The sequence below is a fragment of the Oncorhynchus kisutch genome, linkage group LG24 (genome assembly GCF_002021735.2).
Source record: "Oncorhynchus kisutch isolate 150728-3 linkage group LG24, Okis_V2, whole genome shotgun sequence".
Lineage (NCBI taxonomy): Eukaryota > Metazoa > Chordata > Actinopteri > Salmoniformes > Salmonidae > Oncorhynchus > Oncorhynchus kisutch.
This window is the reverse complement of record NC_034197.2, coordinates 32348616-32372366: the sequence shown is the minus strand read 5'-3', so window position 1 is coordinate 32372366 and position 23751 is coordinate 32348616. Positions and strand designations below refer to the sequence as shown.

Sequence of the window (23751 nt, the reverse complement as noted above, 5' to 3'; positions counted from 1 at the left end):
AACATTTTCAGACAAGATAGAACTGCCAAAGGGGGCGGTGTTGCAATCTACTGCAAAGATAGCCTGCAGAGTTCTGTCCTACTATCCAGGTCTGTACCCAAACAATTTGAACTTCTACTTTTAAAAATCCACCTCTCTAAAAACAAGTCTCTCACCGTTGCCGCCTGCTATAGACCACCCTCTGCCCCCAGCTGTGCTCTGGACACCATATGTGAACTGATTGCCCCCCATCTATCTTCAGAGTTCGTGCTGCTAGGCAACCTAAACTGGAACATGCTTAACACCCCAGCCATCCTAAAATCTAAACTTGATGCCCTCAATCTCACACAAATGATCAATGAACCTACCAGGTACCTCCCCAAAGCCTTAAACACCGGCACCCTCATAGATATCATCCTAACCAACTTCCCCTCTAAATACACCTCTGCTGTCTTCAACCAAGATCTCAGCGATCACTGCCTCATTGCCTGCATCCGTAATGGGTCAGCGGTCAAACGACCTCCACTCATCACTGTAAAACGCTCCCTGAAACACTTCTGCGAGCAGGCCTTTCTAATCGACCTGGCCGGGGTATCCTGGAAGGATATTGATCTCATCCCGTCAGTAGAGGATGCCTGGATATTTTTTTTAAATGCCTTCCTAACCATCTTAAATAAACATGCCCCATTCAAGAAATTTAGAACCAGGAACAGATATAGCCCTTGGTTCTCCCCAGACCTGACTGCCCTTAACCAACACAAAAACATCCTATGGCGTTCTGCATTAGCATCGAACAGCCCCCGTGATATGCAGCTGTTCAGGGAAGCTAGAAACCATTATACACAGGCAGTTAGAAAAGCCAAGGCTAGCTTTTTCAAGCAGAAATTTGCTTCCTGCAACACTAACTCAAAAAAGTTCTGGGACACTGTAAAGTCCATGGAGAATAAGAACACCTCCTCCCAGCTGCCCACTGCACTGAAGATAGGAAACACTGTCACCACTGATAAATCCACCATAATTGAGAATTTCAATAAGCATTTTTCTACGGCTGGCCATGCTTTCCACCTGGCTACTCCCACCCCGGACAACAGCACTGCACCCCCAACAGCAACTCGCCCAAGCCTTCCCCATTTCTCCTTCTCCCAAATCCATTCAGCTGATGTTCTGAAAGAGCTGCAAAATCTGGACCCCTACAAATCAGCCGGGCTAGACAATCTGGACCCTTTCTTTATAAAATGATCTGCCGAAATTGTTGCCACCCCTATTACCAGCCTGTTCAACCTCTCTTTCGTGTCGTCTGAGATTCCCAAAGATTGGAAAGCAGCTGCGGTCATCCCCCTCTTCAAAGGGGGGGACACTCTTGACCCAAACTGCTACAGACCTATATCTATCCTACCGTGCCTTTCTAAGGTCTTCGAAAGCCAAGTCAACAAACAGATTACCGACCATTTCGAATCTCACCATACCTTCTCTGCTATGCAATCTGGTTTCAGAGCTGGTCATGGGTGCACCTCAGCCACGCTCAAGGTCCTAAATGATATCTTAACCGCCATCGATAAGAAACATTACTATGCAGCCGTATTCATTGATCTGGCCAAGGCTTTCGACTCTGTCAATCACCACATCCTCATCGGCAGACTCGACAGCCTTGGTTTCTCAAATGATTGCCTCGCCTGGTTCACCAACTACTTCTCTGATAGAGTTCAGTGTGTCAAATCGGAGGGTCTGCTGTCCGGACCTCTGGCAGTCTCTATGGGGGTGCCACAGGGTTCAATTCTTGGACCGACTCTCTTCTCTGTATACATCAATGAGGTCGCTCTTGCTGCTGGTGAGTCTCTGATCCACCTCTACGCAGACGACACCATTCTGTATACTTCCGGCCCTTCTTTGGACACTGTGTTAACAACCCTCCAGGCAAGCTTCAATGCCATACAACTCTCCTTCCGTGGCCTCCAATTGCTCTTAAATACAAGTAAAACTAAATGCATGCTCTTCAACCGATCGCTACCTGCACCTACCCGCCTGTCCAACATCACTACTCTGGACGGCTCTGACTTAGAATACGTGGACAACTACAAATACTTAGGTGTCTGGTTAGACTGTAAACTTTCCTTCCAGACCCATATCAAACATCTCCAATCCAAAGTTAAATCTAGAATTGGCTTCCTATTTCGCAACAAAGCATCCTTCACTCATGCTGCCAAACATACCCTTGTAAAACTGACCATCCTACCAATCCTCGACTTTGGCGATGTCATTTACAAAATAGCCTCCAATACCCTACTCAACAAATTGGATGCAGTCTATCACAGTGCAATCCGTTTTGTCACCAAAGCCCCATATTCTACGCACCATTGCGACCTGTACGCTCTCGTTGGCTGGCCCTCGCTTCATACTCGTCGCCAAACCCACTGGCTCCATGTCATCTACAAGACCCTGCTAGGCAAAGTCCCCCCCTTATCTCAGCTGGTCACCATAGCATCTCCCACCTGTGGCACACGCTCCAGCAGGTATATCTCTCTAGTCACCCCCAGAACCAATTCTTTCTTTGGCCGCCTCTCCTTCCAGTTCTCTGCTGCCAATGACTGGAACGAACTACAAAAATCTCTGAAACTGGAAACACTTATCTCCCTCACTAGCTTTAAGCACCAACTGTCAGAGCAGCTCACAGATTACTGCACCTGTACATAGCCCACCTATAATTTAGCCCAAACAACTACCTCTTTCCCAACTGTATTTAATTTTTAATTTATTTATTTTGCTCCTTTGCACCCCATTATTTTTATTTCTACTTTGCACATTCTTCCATTGCAAAACTACCATTCCAGTGTTTTACTTGCTATATTGTATTTACTTTGCCACCGTGGCCTTTTTTGCCTTTACCTCCCTTCTCACCTCATTTGCTCACATTGTATATAGACTTGTTTATACTGTATTATTGACTGTATGTTTGTTTTACTCCATGTGTAACTCTGTGTCGTTGTATCTGTCGAACTGCTTTGCTTTATCTTGGCCAGGTCGCAATTGTAAATGAGAACTTGTTCTCAACTTGCCTACCTGGTTAAATAAAGGTAAAATAAATCAAATAAAAATGTGAATGACTTTGTACACCACTCACTCACTCACTCAATTCTTGAGGTAGTCTCTAGTATCACTGCAGAATGGTCTGGTATATTTTGCTGGGAACAAACACAAAAATACAGTGTGTGTGTGTGTGTAACAGTATAACTTTAGATCGTCCCCTCGCCCATACCCGGGCGCGAACCAGGGACCCTCTGCACACATCAACAACAGTTACCCACGAAGCATCGTTACCCATCGCTCCACAAAATCCGCGGGATCCAAGGGGAACTACTACTTCAAGGTCTCAGAGCAAGTGACGTCACCGATTGCAACGCTATTTAGCGCGTACCGCTAACTAAGCTAGCCGTTTCAACTCCGTTACATGTGTGTGTGTGTGTGAGTGAGATAAAGATAAAGAAAGAGAGAGAGAGAAAGACAGATTGACAGTGAGAGAACTTCAGACATCATGGATCACACTTATATCCTTCATGGCATCTCCCTGTAATAGAACGGATGTGGGCACATCCTGGAAAAGCTTTGTACAGAGCCGCAGGGTTTGGGTCAGTCAGTCAGAAAGCAAACACTTATTATTCTCTCTATAGAAAATATTGTTGTTTTTTCGTGCTTTGATTATTGGTTATTGCTAATCCATATTTGCCACTGCATTTAGCTCAGCATAAAACATGTTGTTTTGCACTCATGTCACTGAGGAGAAAAGTAGTACCAATATTTAAACAGGTAAGTCAAGTGGTGTATTTTTTCTACCATTTAATTCTTTGTTACAGACCCGTGTGTTGCTCTACTGTGATGTACAAACAGACACAGAGGATGACATTGACAGAGAACATCTGTTCATAGATGAAGACTTTATATTATCTATTCGCCTGTTGATCCACTTACTCCTTTATTCACTTCCTCATTTATCCTACAATATCTTCTAACATGGAGGACTTGGAAACCATGGAAACCTTCAACCATAATTGTTCTAGGTTCGCAACAGATTTCGGTCAGGTTCTCAACTTCTCCTTTATGTTACTTCTGTCCGTTGGAATAACGTTGTGTAACGCGGTCAGTCTTACCATCTTCCTGGGCTCCCACCGTTTCCGGACCCCCCAGGGGTACCTGTAGGCCTCTCGGGCTACAGAGGACCTAGCAGTGGGGGTACTGCTCATCCCCTAATCCATCCACACAGAGATACAGGCCCCACTGACGGGAAGAGAAGGTGTGTAGGTCTACTAACATTCTGATTAAGGTCATATCATGTTCTAATGTTCTGATATACTATTGGTCCAACATGCCGATGTTCTATTAACCAGTCTGATGTTATTTTCTTCATTTGTTCTATCATTCTGTGATCCCCGGCTGGTTCCCGTCCACAGAACCACAGACACAGGGGTTTGGTCCCTGTTTCCTGATAGGACCCATATTCGCTGGGTGTACGTTAGTTTCAGTGACCACCATCTTCCTGCTGTCAGTGGAGAGGGGTATAACGGTGCTGAAACCCCTGCATAGGAACCTGGTGGTGACCAGAGAGAGGACTCTGTGGCTGATTGCCCTCTTCTGGCTGTTCTGCTTCCTTCTGCCTGTCTCCCCTCTGATAATATCAGTCTGGAGTACAACCTCTGCAGCAAGATGTGTAACTACGCCCTCTCACCAGGAGGGAGGCAATGTTATCAAGAACATAAGGTTAGTACAGGAGGCTGAGATGGATTTGTCTTCTGTTTGTTTGTCTGTTTGCTCTCTCTCTCTATCTCCCCCCTCTCCCTCCCTCCCTCCAATTCAATTCAATTCAAGGGGCTTTATAGGCATGGGAAACATATGTTAACATTGCCAAAGCAATAAACAATAAAAATGAACAGTAAACATAACACTCCAAAAGAATAAAGACATTACAAATGTCATATTATGTCTATATTCAGTGTTGTAACAATGTGCAAATGGTTCAAGTACAAAAGGGAAAATAAATAAACATAAATATGGGTTGTATTTACAATGGTGTTTGTTTACCCTTAACTTGTGGCCACAGTACACAAATCTTGCTGCTGTGATGGCACACTGTGATATTTCACCCAGTAGACATGGGAGTTTATCAAAATTGGGTTTGTTTTTCAAATTCTTTGTGGATCTTTGTAATCTGAGGGAAATATGTGTCTCTAATATGGTCATACATTTGGCAGGAGGTTAGGAAGTGCAGCTCAGTTTCCACCTCATTTTGTGGGCAGTGTGCACATAGCCTGTCTTATCTTGAGAGCCAGGTCTGCCTCCAGTTGCTATGCTCACTGAGTCTGTACATGGTCAAAGCTTTCCTTAAGTTTGGGTCAGTCACACTGGTCAGGTATTCTGCCACTGTGTACTGTCTGTTTAGGGCCAAATAGCATTCTAGTTTGCTCATTTTTTTGGTAATTCTTTCCAATGTGTCAAGTAATTATCTTTTTGTTTTCTCATGGTTTGGTTGGGTCTAATTGTGTTGCTGTCCTGTGGCTCTGTGGGGTATGTTTGTGAACAGAGTCCCAGGACCAGCTTGCTTAGGGGACTCTTCTCCAGGTTAATTTCTCTGTAGGTGATGGCTTTGTTATGGAAGGTTTGGGAATTGCTTCCTTTTAGGTGGTTGTAGAATTTAACGGCTCTTTTCTGGATTTTGGTCGTTAGCGGGTATCGGCCTAATTATGCTCTGCATGCATTATTTGGTGTTTTACGTTGTACACAGAGGATATTTTTGCATAATTCTGCATGCAGAGTCTCAATTTGGTGTTTGTCCCATTTTGTGAATTCTTGTTTGGTGAGCTGACCCCAGACCTCACAACCATATAGGGCAATGGGTTCTACAGAGACGCTGCCTCTGGTAAGAAAATGGGAGGGTGTGTGTGTCTATTTGTCAATAACAGCTGGTGCGCGATGTCTAATATTAAAGAAGTCTCGAGGTATTGCTCGCCTGAGGTAGAGTACCTCATGATAAACTGTAGACTACACTATCTACCAAGAGAGTTCTCATCTATATTATTCGTAGCTGTCTATTTACCACCACAGAACCAATGCTGGCACTAAGACCACTCTCAACCATCTCTATAAGGCCATACGCAAAGACAATGCTTACTCAGAAGTGGCGCTCCTAGTAGCCGGGGACTTTAATGCAGGCAAACTTAAATCAGTTTTACAAAATTTTTACCAGCATGTCACATGTGCAACCAGAGAAACAAAATCCTAGATCATCTTTACTCCACAAACAGAGATGCATACAAAGCTCTCCACGCCATCCATTTGGCAAAGCTGACCATAATTCTATCCTCCCGATTCCTGATTACAAGCAAAAGCTAAAGCTGAAAATACCAGTAACTCGCTCAATACGGAAGTGGTCAGATGACGCAGATGCTAAACTACAGGACTGTTTTGCTAGCACAGACTGGAATATGTTGCGGGATTCATCCAATGGCATTGAGGAGTATACCACCTCAGTCATCGGCTTCATCAATAAGTGCATCGACGACGTCATCCCCACAGTGACTGTATGTACATATCCCAACCAGAAGCCATGGAAGACAGGCAACAACCCCATCGAGCTAAAGGCTAGAGCTGCCGCTTTTAAGGAGTGGGAGACTAATCCAGACGCTAAAAAAATGTCCCACTATGCCCTCAGACGAACCATCAAACAAGCAAAGCGTCAATACAGGATTAAGATTGAATCCTACTACACTGGCTCTGACGCTCGTCGGATGTGGCAGGGATGGAAAACTATAACGGACTACAAAGGGAAACCCAGACGTGAGCTGCCCAGTGAAGCGAGCCTACCAGACGAGCTAAATGCCTTTTATGCTCGCTCCGAGGCAAGCAACACTGAAGTATGCACGAGAACACCAGCTGTTCTGGATGACTGTGTGATAACGCTCTCGTTAGCCGATGTGAACAAAACCTTCAAAACAGGTCAACATTCACAAAGCCGCTGGGCCAGACAGATTACCAGGACGTGTACTCAAAGCATGCACGGACCAACGGTCAAGTGTCTTCACTGATATTTTCAACCTTTCCCTGACCGAGTCTAATACCTACATGTTTCAAGCAGACCACCGTAGTTCTTGTGCCCAAGGAAGCAAAGGTAACCTGCCTAAATGATTATCGCCCCGTGGCACTCACGTCAGTAGCCATAAAGTGCTTTGAACGGCTGGTCATGGCTCACATCAACAGCATCCTCCAGGACACCCTAGACCACCTCCAATTCGCATAGGACCCCAACAGATTCACAGATGACGCAATCTCAATCACACTCCACACTGCCCTTTCTCACCTGGACAAAAGGAACACCTATGCGAGAATGCTGTTCAATGATTACAGCTCAGTGTTCAACACAATAGTGACCTCAAAGCTCATCACTAAGCTAAGGACTCTGGGTCTAAACACTTCCCTCTGCAACTGGATCCTGGACTTCCTGACGAGCCGCCCCCAGGTGGTAAGAGTAGGCAATAACACGTCTGCCACGCTGATCCTTAACCCCTGGGACCCTCAGGGGTGTGTACTTAGTCCCCTCCTGTATTCCCTGTTCACCCACAACTGCGTGGCCAAACACGACTCCAACACCATCATTAAGTTTGCAGACGACACAACAGTGGTAGGCCCGATCACAGACAACAATGAGACGGCCTATAGGGAGGAGGTCAGAGAACAGGCCATGTGGTGGCAGGACAACAACCTCTCCGTCAATGTGAGCAAGACAAAGGAGCTGATCGTGGACAACAGGAAAATGCGGCCCGAACAGGCCTCCATTAACATAGATGGGGCTGTAGTGGAGCGGGTCGAGAGTTTCAAGTTCCTTGGTGCCCACATCACCAACGAACTATCATGGTTCAAACATACCAAGACAGTCGTGAAGATGGTACGACAAAACCTTTTCCCCCTCAGGAGACTGAAAAGATTTGGCATGTGTCCCCAGATCCTCACAAGGCTCAACAACTGCACCATCGAGAGCATCCTGACCGGTTGAATCACCGCATGGTATGGCAACTGTTCGGCATCTGACCATAAGGTGCTACAGAGGGTAGTGCAAACGGCCCAGTACATCACTGGGGCCAAGCTCCCTGCCATCCATACAATAGGCGGTGTCAGAGGAAAGCCCATAAAATTGTCAGAAACTCCAGTCACCAAGTTATAGATTGTTTTCTTTGCTCACGCCCGGTACCCGAGCGTCAAGTCTAAGACCAAAAGGCTCCTCAACAGCTTCTACCCCCAGGCCATAAGACTGCTGAACAATTCATAAAGATCGCCATGGCTTTAGAAGCTTCTGTTAGGCTAATTGACATCATTTGAGTCCACTAGAGGTGTACCTGTGGATGTATTTCAAGGCCTACCTTCAAACTCAGTACCTCTTTGCTTGACATTATAGGAAAATCAAAAGAAATCAGCCAAGTTCTCAGAAAACAATTGTAGACCTCCATAAGCCTGGTTCATCCTTGGGAACAATTTCCAAACGCCTGAAGGTACCACGTTCATCTGTACAAACAATAGTAAGCAAGTATAAACACCATGGGACCACGCAGCTGTCATACCGCTCAGGAAGGAGACGCGTTCTGTCTCCTAGAGATGAATGTACTTTGGTGCGAAAAGTGCAAATCAATCCCATAACAACAGTAAATGACCTTCTGAAGATGCTGGAAGAAACAGGTATAAAAGTATCTATATCTACAGTAAAATTAGTCCTATATCGACATAACCTGAAAGGCAACCCAGCAGGAAGAAGCCACTGCTCCAAAACCACCATAAAAAAGCCAGACTACGATTTGCAACTGCACATGGGGACAAAGATCGTACTTTTTGGAGAAATGTCCTCTGGTCTGATGAAAGAAAACATCATTATGTTTGGAGGAAAAAGAGGGATGCTTGCAAGCCGAAAAACACCATCCCAACCGTGAAGCATGGGGGTGGCAGCATCATGTTGTGTGGGTGCTTTGCTGCAGGAGGGATTGGTGCACTTCACAAAATAGATTGCATCATGAAGAGGAAATTTATGTGGATATATTGAAGAAAAATCTCAAGAAGTTCAAGCTGGGTTGTAGTAAATGGGTCTTCCAAATGGACAGTGACCCCAAGTATACTTCCAAAGTTGTGTCAAAACCGCTTAACCTCTAGCGTCGAGCTATCCCGTATCCGGGAGCGTAATTATAGCCTCAAGCTCATTACCATAACGCAACGTTAACTATTTATGAAAATCGCAAATGAAATGAAATAAATATATTCACACACAAGCTTAGCCTTTTGTTAACAACACTGTCATCTCAGATTTTCAAAATATGCGTTTCAACCATAGCTACACAAGCATTTGTGTAAGAGTATTGATAGCTAGCATAGCATTAAGCATAGCATTCAGCGGGCAACATTTTCACAAAAACAAGAAAAGCATTCAAATAAAATAATTTACCTTTGAAGAACTTCGGATGTTTTCAATGAGGAGACTCTCAGTTAGATAGCAAATGTTCAGTTTTTCCAAAAAGATTAGTTGTGTAGGAGAAATCGCTCCGTTTTATTCATCACGTTTGGCTAAGAAAAGAATCCGAAAATGCAGTCTCTACAACGGCAAACTTTTTACCAAATTAACTCCAAATATCGACAGAAACATGGCAAACGTTGTTTAGAATCAATCCTCAAGGTGTTTTTCACATACAGTGCCTTGCGAAAGTATTCGGCCCCCTTGAACTTTGCGACCTTTTGCCACATTTCAGGCTTCAAACATAAAGATATAAAACTATATTTTTTTGTGAAGAATCAACAACAAGTGGGACACAATCATGAAGTGGAAGGACATTTATTGGATATTTCAAACTTTTTTAACAAATCAAAAACTGAAAAATTGGGTGTGCAAAATTATTCAGCCCCCTGAAGTTAATACTTTGTAGCGCCACCTTTTGCTGCGATTACAGCTGTAAGTCGCTTGGGGTATGTCTCTATCAGGTTTTCTTCCAGAATGGTCCTGTATTTGGCTCCATCCATCTTCCCATCAATTTTGGCAAAAGGTCGCAAAGTTCAAGGGGGCCGAATACTTTCGCAAGGCACTGTATCTATTCGATGATAAATCATTCGTGGCAGCTGTGTTTCTCCTCGAAGCAAACGTAAAATACACGCAGCTGGAGATTACGCAACAATTGCAACGGAGGACACCAAGCGGCCACCTGGTAGATGTAGTCTCTTAAGGTCAATCTTCCAATGATTTGCCTACAAATACGTCACAATGCTGTCGACACCTTGGGGAAACGACAGAAAGTCTAAGCTCATTCGTGACCCATACACAGCCATATAAGGAGATATATATTGGAACACAGCACATTCAAAATCTGGGGCACTTCCTGTATGAAATGTCATCTTGGTTTCGCCTGTAGCATTAGTTCTGTGGCACTCACAGACAATATCTTTGCAGTTTTGGAAACGTCAGAGTGTTTTCTTTCCAAAGCTGTCAATTATATGCATAGTCGAGCATCTTTTTGTGACAAAATATCTTGTTTAAAACTGGATTTTTTTTTTTATCCATAAATTAAAAGAGCGCCCCCTATATCCAAGAAGTTAAGGACAACAAAGTCAAGGTATTGGAATGGTCATCACAAAGCCCTGACCTCAATCATCTAGAAAATTTGTGGGCAGAACTGAAAAAAGCATGTGTGAGCAAGGAGGTCTACAAACCTGACTCAGTTACACCAGCTCTGTCAGGAGGAATGGACCAAATTCACCCAACTTATTCTGGGGAGCTTGTGGAAGGCTACCCAAAATGTTTGACCCAAGATAAACAATTTAAAGGCAATGCTACCAAATACTCATTGAGTGTATGTAAACCTCTGACCCACTGGGAATGTGATGAAAGAAATAAAAGCTGAAATAAATCCTTCTTTCTGACATTTCACATTCTTAAAATAAAGTGTTGATCCTAACTGACCTAAAACAGGGAATTTTTAGGATTAAATGTCAGGAATTGTGAAAAACTGAGTTTAAATGTATTTTGCTAAGGTGTATGTAAACTTCCGACTTCAACTGTATGTATCGTTTTTTATTTGCTCCTGTGCAATGGTGTCTAAATGGAATTTGTATTTGTGGTCCTGTCGACTGGACCTTATTTTGGAACTTACTGAGATTTATTGTCAGGGTTCAGGTCTGGCAGAATCTGTGTGGAAGATCTAGATGCTGCTGTAGGCCCACCTTGGTTGGTGACAGAAGCACCAGATCATCAGCAAACAGTAGACGTTTGACTTCAGCTTCTAGTAGGGTGAGGCCGGGTGCTGCAGACTTTTCTAGTACCCTCACCAATCGTTGACATATATGTTGAAGAGGGTGGGGCTTAAGCTGCATCCCTGTCGCACCCCACGGCCCTGTGGGAAGAAATGTGTGTGTTTTTTTGCCTATATTAACCGCACACTTGTTCTTTGTGTACATGGATTTTATAATGTCATATGTTTTTACCCCAACACCACTTTCCATCAATTTGTATAGCAGACCCTCATGCCAAATTGAAGCAAAGGCTTTTTTGAAATTGACAAAGCAAGACTTTGCCTTTGTTTTGGTTTGTTTTTCAATTAGGGTGTGCAGGATGAATACATGGTCTGTCGTATGATAATTTGGTAAAAAGCCAATTTGACATTTGCTCAGTACATTGTTTCCACTGAGGAAATGTATGAGTCTGCTGTTAATGATAATGCAAAGGATTTTCCCAAGGTTGCTGTTGACGTATATCCCATGGTAGGTATTGGGGTCAAACTTTTCTCCACTTTTATGGATTGGGGTGATTAGTCCTTGTTTCCAAATATTGGGGAAGATGCCAGAGCTAAGGATGATGTTAAAGAGTTTTAGTGTAGCCAATGGAATTTGTTGTCTGTATATTTTATAATTTCATTGAGGATACCATCAACACCACAGGCTTTTTTTGATTTGATCATGTTTATGTTTTTGCTGTTTATCTTTGTTATAGCGCTTGGAGAAGTGGTTTACCCAGACATTTCCATTTTGGATAGATAATTCTTTATGTGTTTTCCAATTTTCCTAGAAGTGGTTAGAGTCTATTGATTCTTAAATTACATTGAGCTGATTTCTGACAAGCTGTTCCTTCTTTTTCTATAGTGTATTTCTGTATTGTTTTAGTGATTCACCATAGTGAAGGCGTAGACTCAAGCTTTTTTAGGTAGCACACAGGAGGAATATTTCTCTGTTAAAATCATTTCCTTTTGAATTTCTAGCCAAGTGTTAAATATTCCTGTTTTGATTAATTTAACGGAGTGAGTTAGGTCTGCTCTATACCAAATTATCATACCACTTGAGTTCCTTCCCTGTTTCACACCTGGTAGTCTCTCTCTCTCTCTGTCTCTCAGTGAAATGACTAGGGAGATGATGAGAAACAAACTGATGCCAGCTGGTCCTGTCTATTTTAATTAAACCTCTTCCAGTCAAGTCTAATATACTGTGAAAGACTTTATGTAACAGGTGCTTCAGATTCACTGCTTTTCTTACTCTCTCTTTATGTCTCTCTTTCACACACATTCTCTCTTGTTTATATAAAAATGGATTATCCTAACTTTGCAGAGCAGTCTTGCCTCGTATATTAATATGTATTTTAGTATCTCACCCTCTCTCTCTCCCTTCTCTGCTCCAGAGCACCACTGGGGGAGGGTGGAGTGTGATGCTTCTCTTCCCTGTTTTCAATATCTCTCTCCTGAGGGCCACCTCAGTCACCAACCTGGTCACCTTCTCCGCTGTCCGCAGCTTCTGCCACGCCAGGAAGCAAGTGCTTATTCCCTCCCTCATGTGCACCCCTTGGCACAGCTATGACAACATAACCAACAAAAACGGGTCCCAACTACTGCAGCTCTATCGCATACTGGGTATGTACATAGTCAATGGTAGGCTTTGAGAGGACTCCTATGGTAGGTACACCTATAGCTAATCTCTTGGCAGTAGTACTGTAGAGTACTTTATCACTGGTTGGTGACTGAGGTGGCTCAACACACACACACACGGGTCCTCTACAGTGCACGGGACCACCGTTTCCGTCAGAGGGTGCAGGAGCTTTTCCTGGGGAAAGTGGGGAGCAGGATGCGGGTACAGGGGGGTGCAGAGCCGGGTTGGACCCCTGCAGTGGCTCACTGGGGTCGAGGCAGGTCGGGACGCTGTGTGGGAATCATCAGCAATGTCTTGACCCCTGACTTTACACGGACATAAATACGCACCCCAGAGATCACCATCAGACATGAGGTGACCATGGTCACCAGTCTTAGGAGGACAGAAGACAGGTCACCTATTTGTTCTAAAAAAATAGATATAATGTAAAAACAGTTCATCTAAAGAAGATGAAGTAGAGAAGTCGCCATAGCAGCTGGATAGCCAACCCACGTGCAGTGAAAGTCCTAATAAGAAGAAATATGAGGTCTAAAATATCTCAAATATTTAAGGCAGATGAATGTCCAAAATAAGGTTGGGCGCTGTATGATAGTGATCAGGGATGTTTTGTGCTTAGAAACTCAACGATTTGGCTCTAGTGCAATTACACAAAAAAGGTGCTATCTAGAACCTAAAAGTGGTCTTACGGCTGTCCCCATAGGAGAACCCTTTGAAGAACCCTTTTAGTTCCAACTAGAACCTTTTCAGATTCCATGTAGGGTTCCCAAAAGGTTTAGAGCTGGAACCAAAAAAATATTCTTGCTGGAACCAAAAATGGATCTCCTATGGGGACAGCCAAAGAACTCCTTTGGAACCCTTCTTTCTAAGAGTGTAGATTGCTTGGTTTTATCATGAGCAATGTCTATGGTTTGTATATAATATGATACAAATCAAATTGTATTTGTCACATCCGCCGAATACCACAGGTGTAGACCTTTTGTGAAATGCTTATTTACAAGCCCTTAACCAACAATGCAGTTTTAAGAAAATAGAGTTAAGAAAATATTTACTAAATAAACTCAAGTTTAAAAAAGTAACACAATAAAATAACAATAATAAGGCTATATACAGGGGGTACCGGTACTGAGTCAATGTGCAGGGGGACAGGTTAGTCGAGGTAATTGAGGTAATTTGAACAATTAAAGGAGAGCCCACACTCTAGGAGCTCAGATGCAATAATTTAATTACCTAATATCCAACGTTTCAACAGACAAGCTGTCTTCATCAGGGTATAATGACAAACACTGCGGAGTGACTCGTTTATATAGTGTTAAAATACACACACAGGTGTCTGTAATCATGGTCGGGTGTGGCCTGATGTCATTGGTTAATTCTCATATATTAAAATAGCATTCAACAAAACATAAATGGATAGCATCTGATCATATATACATTTGGCTACATAGGCCTACAAACATTTACAATGGCAAAATCACAATAATCACAAGAAAGGCTTCAGATCAAAGTCTACGTTGAGACCAAAGGGAGGGAGCAAGGGTCTTTAAATGTAGGTAATTTGTACATGTAGGTAGGGGTGAAGTGACTATACATAGATAATAAACAGATGGTAGCAGCAGTGGGAAAACAAAGGGGAGTCAATGCAAGTAGTCCAGGTGGCCATTTTATTAATTGTTCAGCAGTCTTATGGCTTGGGGGTAGAAGCTGTTGAGGAGCCTTTTGGACCTCTGTGGTAGCAGAGAAAACAATCTTTGACTTGGGTGACTGGAGTCTTTTCCTATTTTCTTTAGCCTTCCTCTGACACCGCCTGGTATATAGGTCATGGATGGCAAGAAGCTTGGCCCCAGTGATGTAGTGGGCTGTACGCATTACACTCTGTAGCGCCTTACGATCGGATGCCAAGCAGTTGCCATACCAGGCGGTGATGCAACTGGGCTGGATGTTCTCAATGGTGCAATTGTAACACTTTCTGAGGATCTGGGGACGCATGCCAAATCTTTTCAGTCTCCTGAGGGGGAATAGGCTTTGTCGTGCCCTCTTCACGACTGTCTTGGTGTGCTTGGACCATGATAGTTTGTTGGTGATGTGGACACCAAGGAACTTGAAGCTCTCGACCTGCTTCATACAGATGAGATAGAACTGAATTCTAACTTGATGCTTTCACAAAGCCATGTAAACTCAATGAACTGCTATTTCCTTGTACGGTAACGTTCAGAATGTTGTAACTGTGTGAGTGTTCATTCAATGTACATTCAAATGAGTCATTGGCTGTGGAAGAAATGCCATATTGAGCACATCATAACAACCAAATTCATGTGGGAGGGAAGTTCCTCTTGTTTCTATCTCCTCTGGTAATCATTTGTCTGGTCAGATGAGAGATGGACTGATGCCAGCTGTCCTGTTTATTTTAGTATACAACTCAGCCAGCCTGATAGGTAGCACCTAATATTCACTTGAATAACAGAAGCTTGTAAGTCAGCTGCCTTTTTATTCGTTGCATCTTGTCTCTCTCTCTCTCTCTGTCTCTCTCTCTCTCTCTCTCTCTCTCTCTCTCTCTCTCTGTCTCTCTCTCTCTCTCTCTCTCTCTCTCTCTCTCTCTGTCTCTCTCTCTCTCTCTCTCTCTCTCTCTCTCTCTCTCTCTCTCTCTCTCTCTCTCTCTCTGTCTCTCTCTCTCTCTCTCTGTCTCTCTCTCTCTGTCTCTCTCTCTCTCTCTCTCTCTCTCTCTCTCTCTCTCTCTCTCTCTCTCTCTCTCTCTCTCTCTCTCTCTCTCTCTCTCTCTCTCTCTCTCTCTCTCTCTCTCTCTCTCTCTCTCTCTCTGTCTCTCTCTCTCTCTCTCTGTCTCTCTCTCTGTCTCTCTCTCTCTGTCTCTCTCTCTCTCTGTCTCTCTCTCTCTCTCTCTCTCTCTCTCTCTCTCTCTGTCTCTCTCTCTCTCTCTGTCTCTCTCTCTCTCTCTCTCTCTCTCTCTCTCTCTCTCTCTCTCTCTCTCTCTCTCTCTCTCTCTCTCTCTCTCTCTCTCTCTGTCTCTCTCTCTCTCTCTCTGTCTCTCTCTCTCTGTCTCTCTCTCTCTCTCTCTCTCTCTCTCTCTCTCTCCCCCTCTCTCTCTCTCTCTCTCTCTCTCTCTCTCTCTCTCTCTCTCTCAATGTATATTACTGCCTTAATTTTTGCTGCACCCCAGGAAGAGTAGCAGCTGCCTTGGCAGAACCTAATGGGGATCCATAATAAATACAAATACAAAATGAAAGGGCTTTATTGGCATTGGAAACATGGTTACATTGCTAAAGTAAGTGAAATAGGTAATACATACAAGTGAAATAAACAATCAGAAATGAACAGTAAATATTACACTCATAAAAGTTTCAAAATAATAGAGACATGTCAAATGTAATATTATGGCTCTGTACAGTGTTGTGAAAATGTGGAGACTTTATCCCTGTGTTTCCTGTCTCTCTGTGCCAGTTCGTCTTGTATGTTTCCAAGTCAACCAGTGGTTTCCCCGTTCTCCTGCTTTTTGCAGTCTCCTTTTTCTAGTCCTCCTGGTTTTACCTCTTGCCTGTTTCTGGACTTTGTACCCGCCTGCCTGACCATTCTGCTGCCTTGACCACGAGCCTGTCTGCCTTGACCACGAGCCTGTCTGCCTTGACCATGAGCCTGTCTGCCACTCTGTACCTCCTGGACTCTGATCTGGTTTTGACCTTTTTGCCTGTCCACGACCATTCTCTTGCCTACCCCTTTGGATTAATGAACATTGTAAGACTCCAAACTGCCTCCTGTGTCTGCATGTGGGTCTTGCCTTGTGCCTTGATATGGGTAGGTTATACAGCCCAAACACATTAACTTCTGCTTTCTGGAGATCTACAGTAACTGAAGATAAGAGAAATTATTACTAAGGGCCAGATTCCTAATGGGGGTCAAGTGATATCCATCTGAGGCTGGAGGTTATCTTGACAAGAAGACCACTAACTCTTCAAAGTATCTTGATCCATATCTGGGATGCTGTGATGCTGGGAGTGCATGCAGGACATATGCAGCAGGATGTAATGCCGTGTAATGGGTTTCGACAGCAACACAGCAACAGAGAAACATAGCAACAGAGAAACAGCAACACAGCAACACAGCAACAGAGCAAGAGAGAAACAGCAACACAGCAACAGAGCAACACAGCAACAGAGAAATATAGCAACAGAGAAACAGCAACACAGCAACTCAGCAAAAGAGAAACATAGAAACAGAGAAACAGCAACACAGCAACAGAGCAACACAGCAACAGAGAAATATAGCAACAGAGAAACAGCAACACAGCAACTCAGCAACAGAGAAACATAGCAACAGAGAAACACAGCAACACAGCAATAGAGCAACAGAGAAACAGAGAAACATCAACACAGCAACAGAGCAACACAGCAACAGAGCAACACAGCAACAGAGAAACATAGCAACAGAGCAACACAGCAACACAGCAACAGAGAAACATAGCAACACAGCAACACAGCAACAGAGAAACATAGCAACAGAGCAACACAGCAACAGAGCAACACAGCAACAGAGCAACAGAGCAACAGAGCAACACAGCAACAGAGAAACATAGCAACAGAGAAACAGCAACAGAGCAACACAGCAACAGAGAAACAGAGCAACACAGCAACACAGCAACAGAGAAACATAGCAACAGAGAAACAGCAACAGAGCAACAGAGCAACAGAGCAACAGAGCAACAGAGCAACAGAGCAACACAGCAACACAGCAACAGAGAAACATAGCAACAGAGAAACAGCAACAGAGCAACAGAGCAACAGAGCAACAGAGCAACAGAGCAACAGAGCAACACAGCAACAGAGAAACATAGCAACAGAGAAACAGCAACAGAGCAACAGAGCAACAGAGCAACAGAGCAACAGAGCAACAGAGAAACATAGCAACAGAGAAACAGCAACAGCGCAACACAGCAACAGAGAAACAGCAACAGAGCAACACAGCAACACAGCAACAGAGCAACAGAGCAACACAGCAACACAGCAACAGAGCAACAGAGCAATACAGCAACAGAGCAACACAGCAACAGAGCAACACAGCAACAGAGCAACACAGCAACAGAGCAACACAGCAACACAGCAACACAGCAACAGAGCAACACAGCAACAGAGAAACATAGCAACAGAGAAACAGCAACAGAGCAACACAGCAACAGAGAAACAGCAACAGAGAAACAGAGCAACACAGCAACACAGCAACAGAGCAACACAGCAACAGAGAAACAGAGCAACACAGCAACAGAGCAATAGAGCAACAGAGAAACAGAGAAACATCAACACAGCAACAGAGCAACAGAGAAACATAGCAACAGAGAAACAGCAACAGAGCAACACAGCAACAGAGAAACAGCAACAGAGCAACAGAGCAACACAGCAACAGAGAAACATAGCAACAGAGAAACAGCAACAGAGAAACAGCAACAGAGAAACACAGCAACAGAGAAACAGCAACAGAGAAACACAGCAACAGAGAAACATAGCAACAGAGAAACAGCAACAGAGCAACACAGCAACAGAGAAACAGCAACAGAGCAACAGAGCAACAGAGCAACAGAGCAACAGCAACAGAGCAACAGAGCAACACAGCAACAGAGCAACACAGAAACAGAGAAAAATCATCATATCATATTTGTTTTAAGTTCTTGGAAGTGGAAATGACATAGATTAATATGCATCATCATTATTCAGCTTCGCAGAATTTATGAATGTCTAAGAGGGTTAGAATTCTGGTTGCCTGTGTTTCATCATCAATCATTTTAAAGTCTAATTACAGAGAGAACAGGGAGAAAGGAGAGGCCACTTCACATTATTTAGAGATACACTATTGCCCGGAATATAGAGCTCTGTAAAGGGTCTCCATATATTGGCCAATTGTGTAACTGAATTGAAGTGGGCGTTTTCTGCCATTGAACCACAAGAGGGCGATAGAAGGCTAGTTATGTGACGTCTCAGGCCTGTGGTTGGCCAGGAACATAATCAATCACAAATGAAAATGAAAATGAAATTAATGAATTCAAACCGAGTATAACACAGATTCATAGTATAGTATAAATCTAAATAATTGTATTAAGTTGATCTGATTCCTTTAACTTGGTGAGTGTTTATTACCTGAAACCTTTCTAGACAACCCAGACAACATACAGGGAGCGGCCTTCTTACAATGGCTCATGATACCTCACACACACACACACACACACACACACACACACACACACACACACACACACACACACACACACACACACACACACACACACACACACACACACACACACACACACACACACACACACACACACACACACACACACACACACACACACACACACACACACACACACACACACACACACACACACACACACACACACACACACACACACACACACACACACACACACACACACACACACACACACACACACACACACACACACACACACACACACACACACACACACACACACAACACACACACACACACACACACACACACACACACACACACACACACACACACACACACACACACACACACATACACACACACACACACACACAGGCAAGCACAGTCACACACAGAAAGTACTGAATGCGAATGATGAGGCACTGTGGAATGTGTATGTTGTGCCTAGCCCTAACATTAAAATATCAACATTGTGCAATGCTGACCAACAGACTTCAAACAGCAGACAGACTGAATGTTATGACCCTTCCCCTGACGACAGTAGACCTACCACACCTATCTCCCCTGACGACAGTAGTCCTTCCACACCTATCTCCCCTGACGACAGTAGTCCTACCACACCTATCTCCCCTGACGACAGTAATCCTACCACACCTATCTCCCCTGACGACAGTAGGCCTACACCTATCTCCCCTGATGACAGTAGGTCTACCACACCTATCTCCCCTGAAGACTGTAGGCCTACCACACCTATCTCCCCTGACGACAGTAGTCCTACCACTCTCTCTCTCTCTCTCTCTCTCTCTCTCTCTCTCTCTCTCTCTCTCTCTCTCTCTCTCTGTCTCTGTCTCTGTCTCTGTCTCTGTCTCTGTCTCTGTCTCTCTCTCTCTCTCTCCCTCTGAATTCACAGTAAAAATAGAATAGATACTCATTTACCTCTGCATAATTTTCTGTCATGCCTCTGGTGTTCGTTGTCAGAGGATAGAGAGAATCATATGCCCACATCAATCGTCTATATTCTAGAATGGCATTACATTCTACCTACATCTATAACCCAGGGTAGCCTGGGTAGCGGCAGGGTAGCCTAGTGGTTAGTGTGTTGGACTAGTAACAGAAAGGTTGCAAGATTGAATCCCTGAGCTGACAAGGTAAAAACCTGTTGTTCTGCTCCTGAACAAGGAAGTTAACGCACTGTTCTTAGGCTGTCATTGAAAATAACAATTTGTTCATAACTGATTTACCTCGTTAAAAAAAACAAGAATGTTATTACAATGTCCCTACATCTTTAACCCTAAACTGCTGGGAAGTGTCTCTATGTTGACAAGATAACTCCCTTTTGGGTGCTACAATACTGTCTTTATCGATTCCCCACAATCATTACACATTCTGAATGTGAGTATTCCCTTTGTAACACAGCAGATTGCGGCCCGGTTGAGGCTTCATGTTGAAAGCTACGACCTGGTCGAAAGCTTCAAGTGACTTTAAGTGACCAAATGTACTTGGCAAAGTGGGTCAGTCAGTCACAGGAAGGACAGTACGATGATCCCCCAGCATACTCCAGTTCCATGGAGGATAGGATGTCCTGTCCAACTGTCCACACTGAAGCTGGGACACTGATCTACGGTCAGTTGAGCTTTCATCTCTCTAACAGTTAAACGTGGGATTTAGAGAGGGTAAACTGATCCTAAATCTTGGTAAATTCTACCCAGAGCCCAAAAGAACATTGTGTCCCTTTCACAAATGTTTTGCTTGTTTATGTCTCTTCTTCCTGTTCCTTGTTGGGTTGTTGTATCCTTGTTGGGTTGTTGTGTCTTTGTTGGGTTGTTGTGTCTTTGTTGGGTTGTTGTATCCATGTTGGGTTGTTGTGTCTTTGTTGGGTTGTTGTGTCTTTGTTGGGTTGTTGTATCCATGTTGGGTTGTTGTGTCTTTGTTGGGTTGTTGTATCCATGTGGGGTTGTTGTGTCTTTGTTGGGTTGTTGTATCCATGTTGGGTTGTTGTGTCTTTGTTGGGTTGTTGTATCCATGTTGGGTTGTTGTGTCCTTGTTGGGTTGTTGTATCCATGTTGGGTTGTTGTGTCTTTGTTGGGTTGTTGTATCCATGTTGGGTTGTTGTATCCATGTTGGGTTGTTGTATCCATGTTGGGTTGTTGTGTCCTTGTTGGGTTGTTGTGTCTTTGTTGGGTTGTTGTATCCATGTTGGGTTGTTGTGTCTTTGTTGGGTTGTTGTGTCCTTGTTGGGTAATTGTGTCCTTGTTGGGTAATTGTGTCCTTGTTGGGTTGTTGTATCCTTGTTGGGTAATTGTGTCCTTGTTGGGTTGTTGTATCCATGTTGGGTTGTTGTGTCTTTGTTGGGTTGTTGTGTCTTTGTTGGGTTGTTGTATCCATGTTGGGTTGTTGTGTCTTTGTTGGGTTGTTGTATCCTTGTTGGGTTGTTGTGTCTTTGTTGGGTTATTGTGTCTTTGTTGGGTTGTTGTATCCATGTTGGGTTGTTGTGTCTTTGTTGGGTTGTTGTGTCTTTGTTGGGTTGTTGTATCCATGTTGGGTTGTTGTGTCTTTGTTGGGTTGTTGTATCCATGTTGGGTTGTTGTGTCTTTGTTGGGTTGTTGTATCCATGTTGGGTTGTTGTGTCTTTGTTGGGTTGTTGTATCCATGTTGGGTTGTTGTGTCCTTGTTGGGTTGTTGTATCCATGTTGGGTTGTTGTGTCTTTGTTGGGTTGTTGTATCCATGTTGGGTTGTTGTATCCATGTTGGGTTGTTGTATCCATGTTGGGTTGTTGTGTCCTTGTTGGGTTGTTGTGTCTTTGTTGGGTTGTTGTATCCATGTTGGGTTGTTGTGTCTTTGTTGGGTTGTTATGTCCTTGTTGGGTAATTATGTCCTTGTTGGGTAATTGTGTCCTTGTTGGGTTGTCGTGTCCTTGTTGGGTTGTTGTATCCTTGTTGGGTAATTGTGTCCTTGTTGGGTTGTTGTATCCTTGTTGGGTAATTGTGTCCTTGTTGGGTAATTGTGTCCTTGTTGGGTAATTGTGTCCTTGTTGGGTTGTTGTGTCCTTGTTGGGTAATTGTGTCCTTGTTGGGTTGTCGTGTCCTTGTTGGGTAATTGTGTCCTTGTTGGGTTGTCGTGTCTTTGTTGGGTAATTGTGTCCTTGTTGGGTTGTCGTGTCCTTGTTGGGTAATTGTGTCCTTGTTGGATTGTCGTGTCCTTGTTGGGTAATTGTGTCCTTGTTGGGTTGTCGTGTCCTTGTTGGGTAATTGTGTCCTTGTTGGGTTGTCGTGTCCTTGTTGGGTTGTTGTATCCTTGTTGGGTAATTGTGTCCTTGTTGGGTTGTTGTATCCTTGTTGGGTAATTGTGTCCTTGTTGGGTAATTGTGTCCTTGTTGGGTAATTGTGTCCTTGTTGGGTTGTTGTGTCCTTGTTGGGTAATTGTGTCCTTGTTGGGTTGTCGTGTCCTTGTTGGGTAATTGTGTCCTTGTTGGGTTGTCGTGTCTTTGTTGGGTAATTGTGTCCTTGTTGGGTTGTTGTATCCTTGTTGGGTAATTGTGTCCTTGTTGGGTTGTTGTATCCTTGTTGGGTAATTGTGTCCTTGTTGGGTAATTGTGTCCTTGTTGGGTAATTATGTCCTTGTTGGGTTGTTGTGTCCTTGTTGGGTAATTGTGTCCTTGTTGGGTTGTCGTGTCCTTGTTGGGTAATTGTGTCCTTGTTGGGTTGTCGTGTCTTTGTTGGGTAATTGTGTCCTTGTTGGGTTGTCGTGTCCTTGTTGGGTAATTGTGTCCTTGTTGGGTTGTCGTGACCTTGTTGGGTAATTGTGTCCTGGTTGGGTTGTCGTGTCCTTGTTGGGTATTTGTGTCCTTGTTGGGTAATTGTGTCCTTGTTGGGTAATTGTGTCCTTGTTGGGTAATTGTGTCCTTGCTAGGTTGTTGTGGCAGCAGAGCCAGAGGTTGGTGGGTTGTTAGGTTTATCTGATGGTTCCGTGGTTATTGTGGTCGTTCCAAAGGAGGGACAGAGAGCATTCAGTTGTAAATTGTCTGGTCACCAAACAAGGAATACACTGACCTGTAGCCTACAATATGACTGAACGGCATCCCCAAATCAAAGTTGAAAATAAGAGCCAATCATTATTTATTTATTTATATATGAGGATTTTAAAATCTTGCTGAATAAAGGCACTGTTTGATGATGTAATGTATAAAATGAGTTGGAAAAAGTAATACCCCTGTTACTAAATCTTTATCCAATTCCTCCCGTCACAGTCAATATGAAGATTTGGCTGCAGAGATTATCTTCTCCTTTCATTTAGACAAAAGAAATCCTGGAGATGCCGGGGATTGAACCCGGGGCCTCATACATGCAAAGCATGCGCTCTACCACTGAGCTACATCCCCTCCCATACATGAACTTATGCAACAGGCTTTATGTGCTTTCCCTGCAGGCAGGTGTCAGTCCTTATTGGTCCTGTGAAAGAGGAGCCAATAGACAGCCAGGATATTTCTGTTAGACTGTTATGCAATATGATTTGAGGTGCCCAGTCTTAACCCTTGACCTTGTGTTCATTAGGGGTGTGTGTGTGTGTGTGTGTGTGTGTGTGTGGTGTGTGTGTGTGTGTGTGTGTGTGTGTGTGTGTGTGTGTGTGTGTGTGTGTGTGTG

At 43.8% G+C, this 23751-nt stretch overlaps 1 non-coding gene across 1 annotated transcript; it reads right to left on the bottom strand.

Annotated features, from left to right (window-relative positions):
• Positions 1–23417: 23417 nt before the first annotated feature.
• Positions 23418–23489, bottom strand: trnaa-ugc (transfer RNA alanine (anticodon UGC)). Its single transcript has one exon. It is a non-coding gene; the product is annotated as a tRNA-Ala (tRNA).
• Positions 23490–23751: the final 262 nt, after the last annotated feature.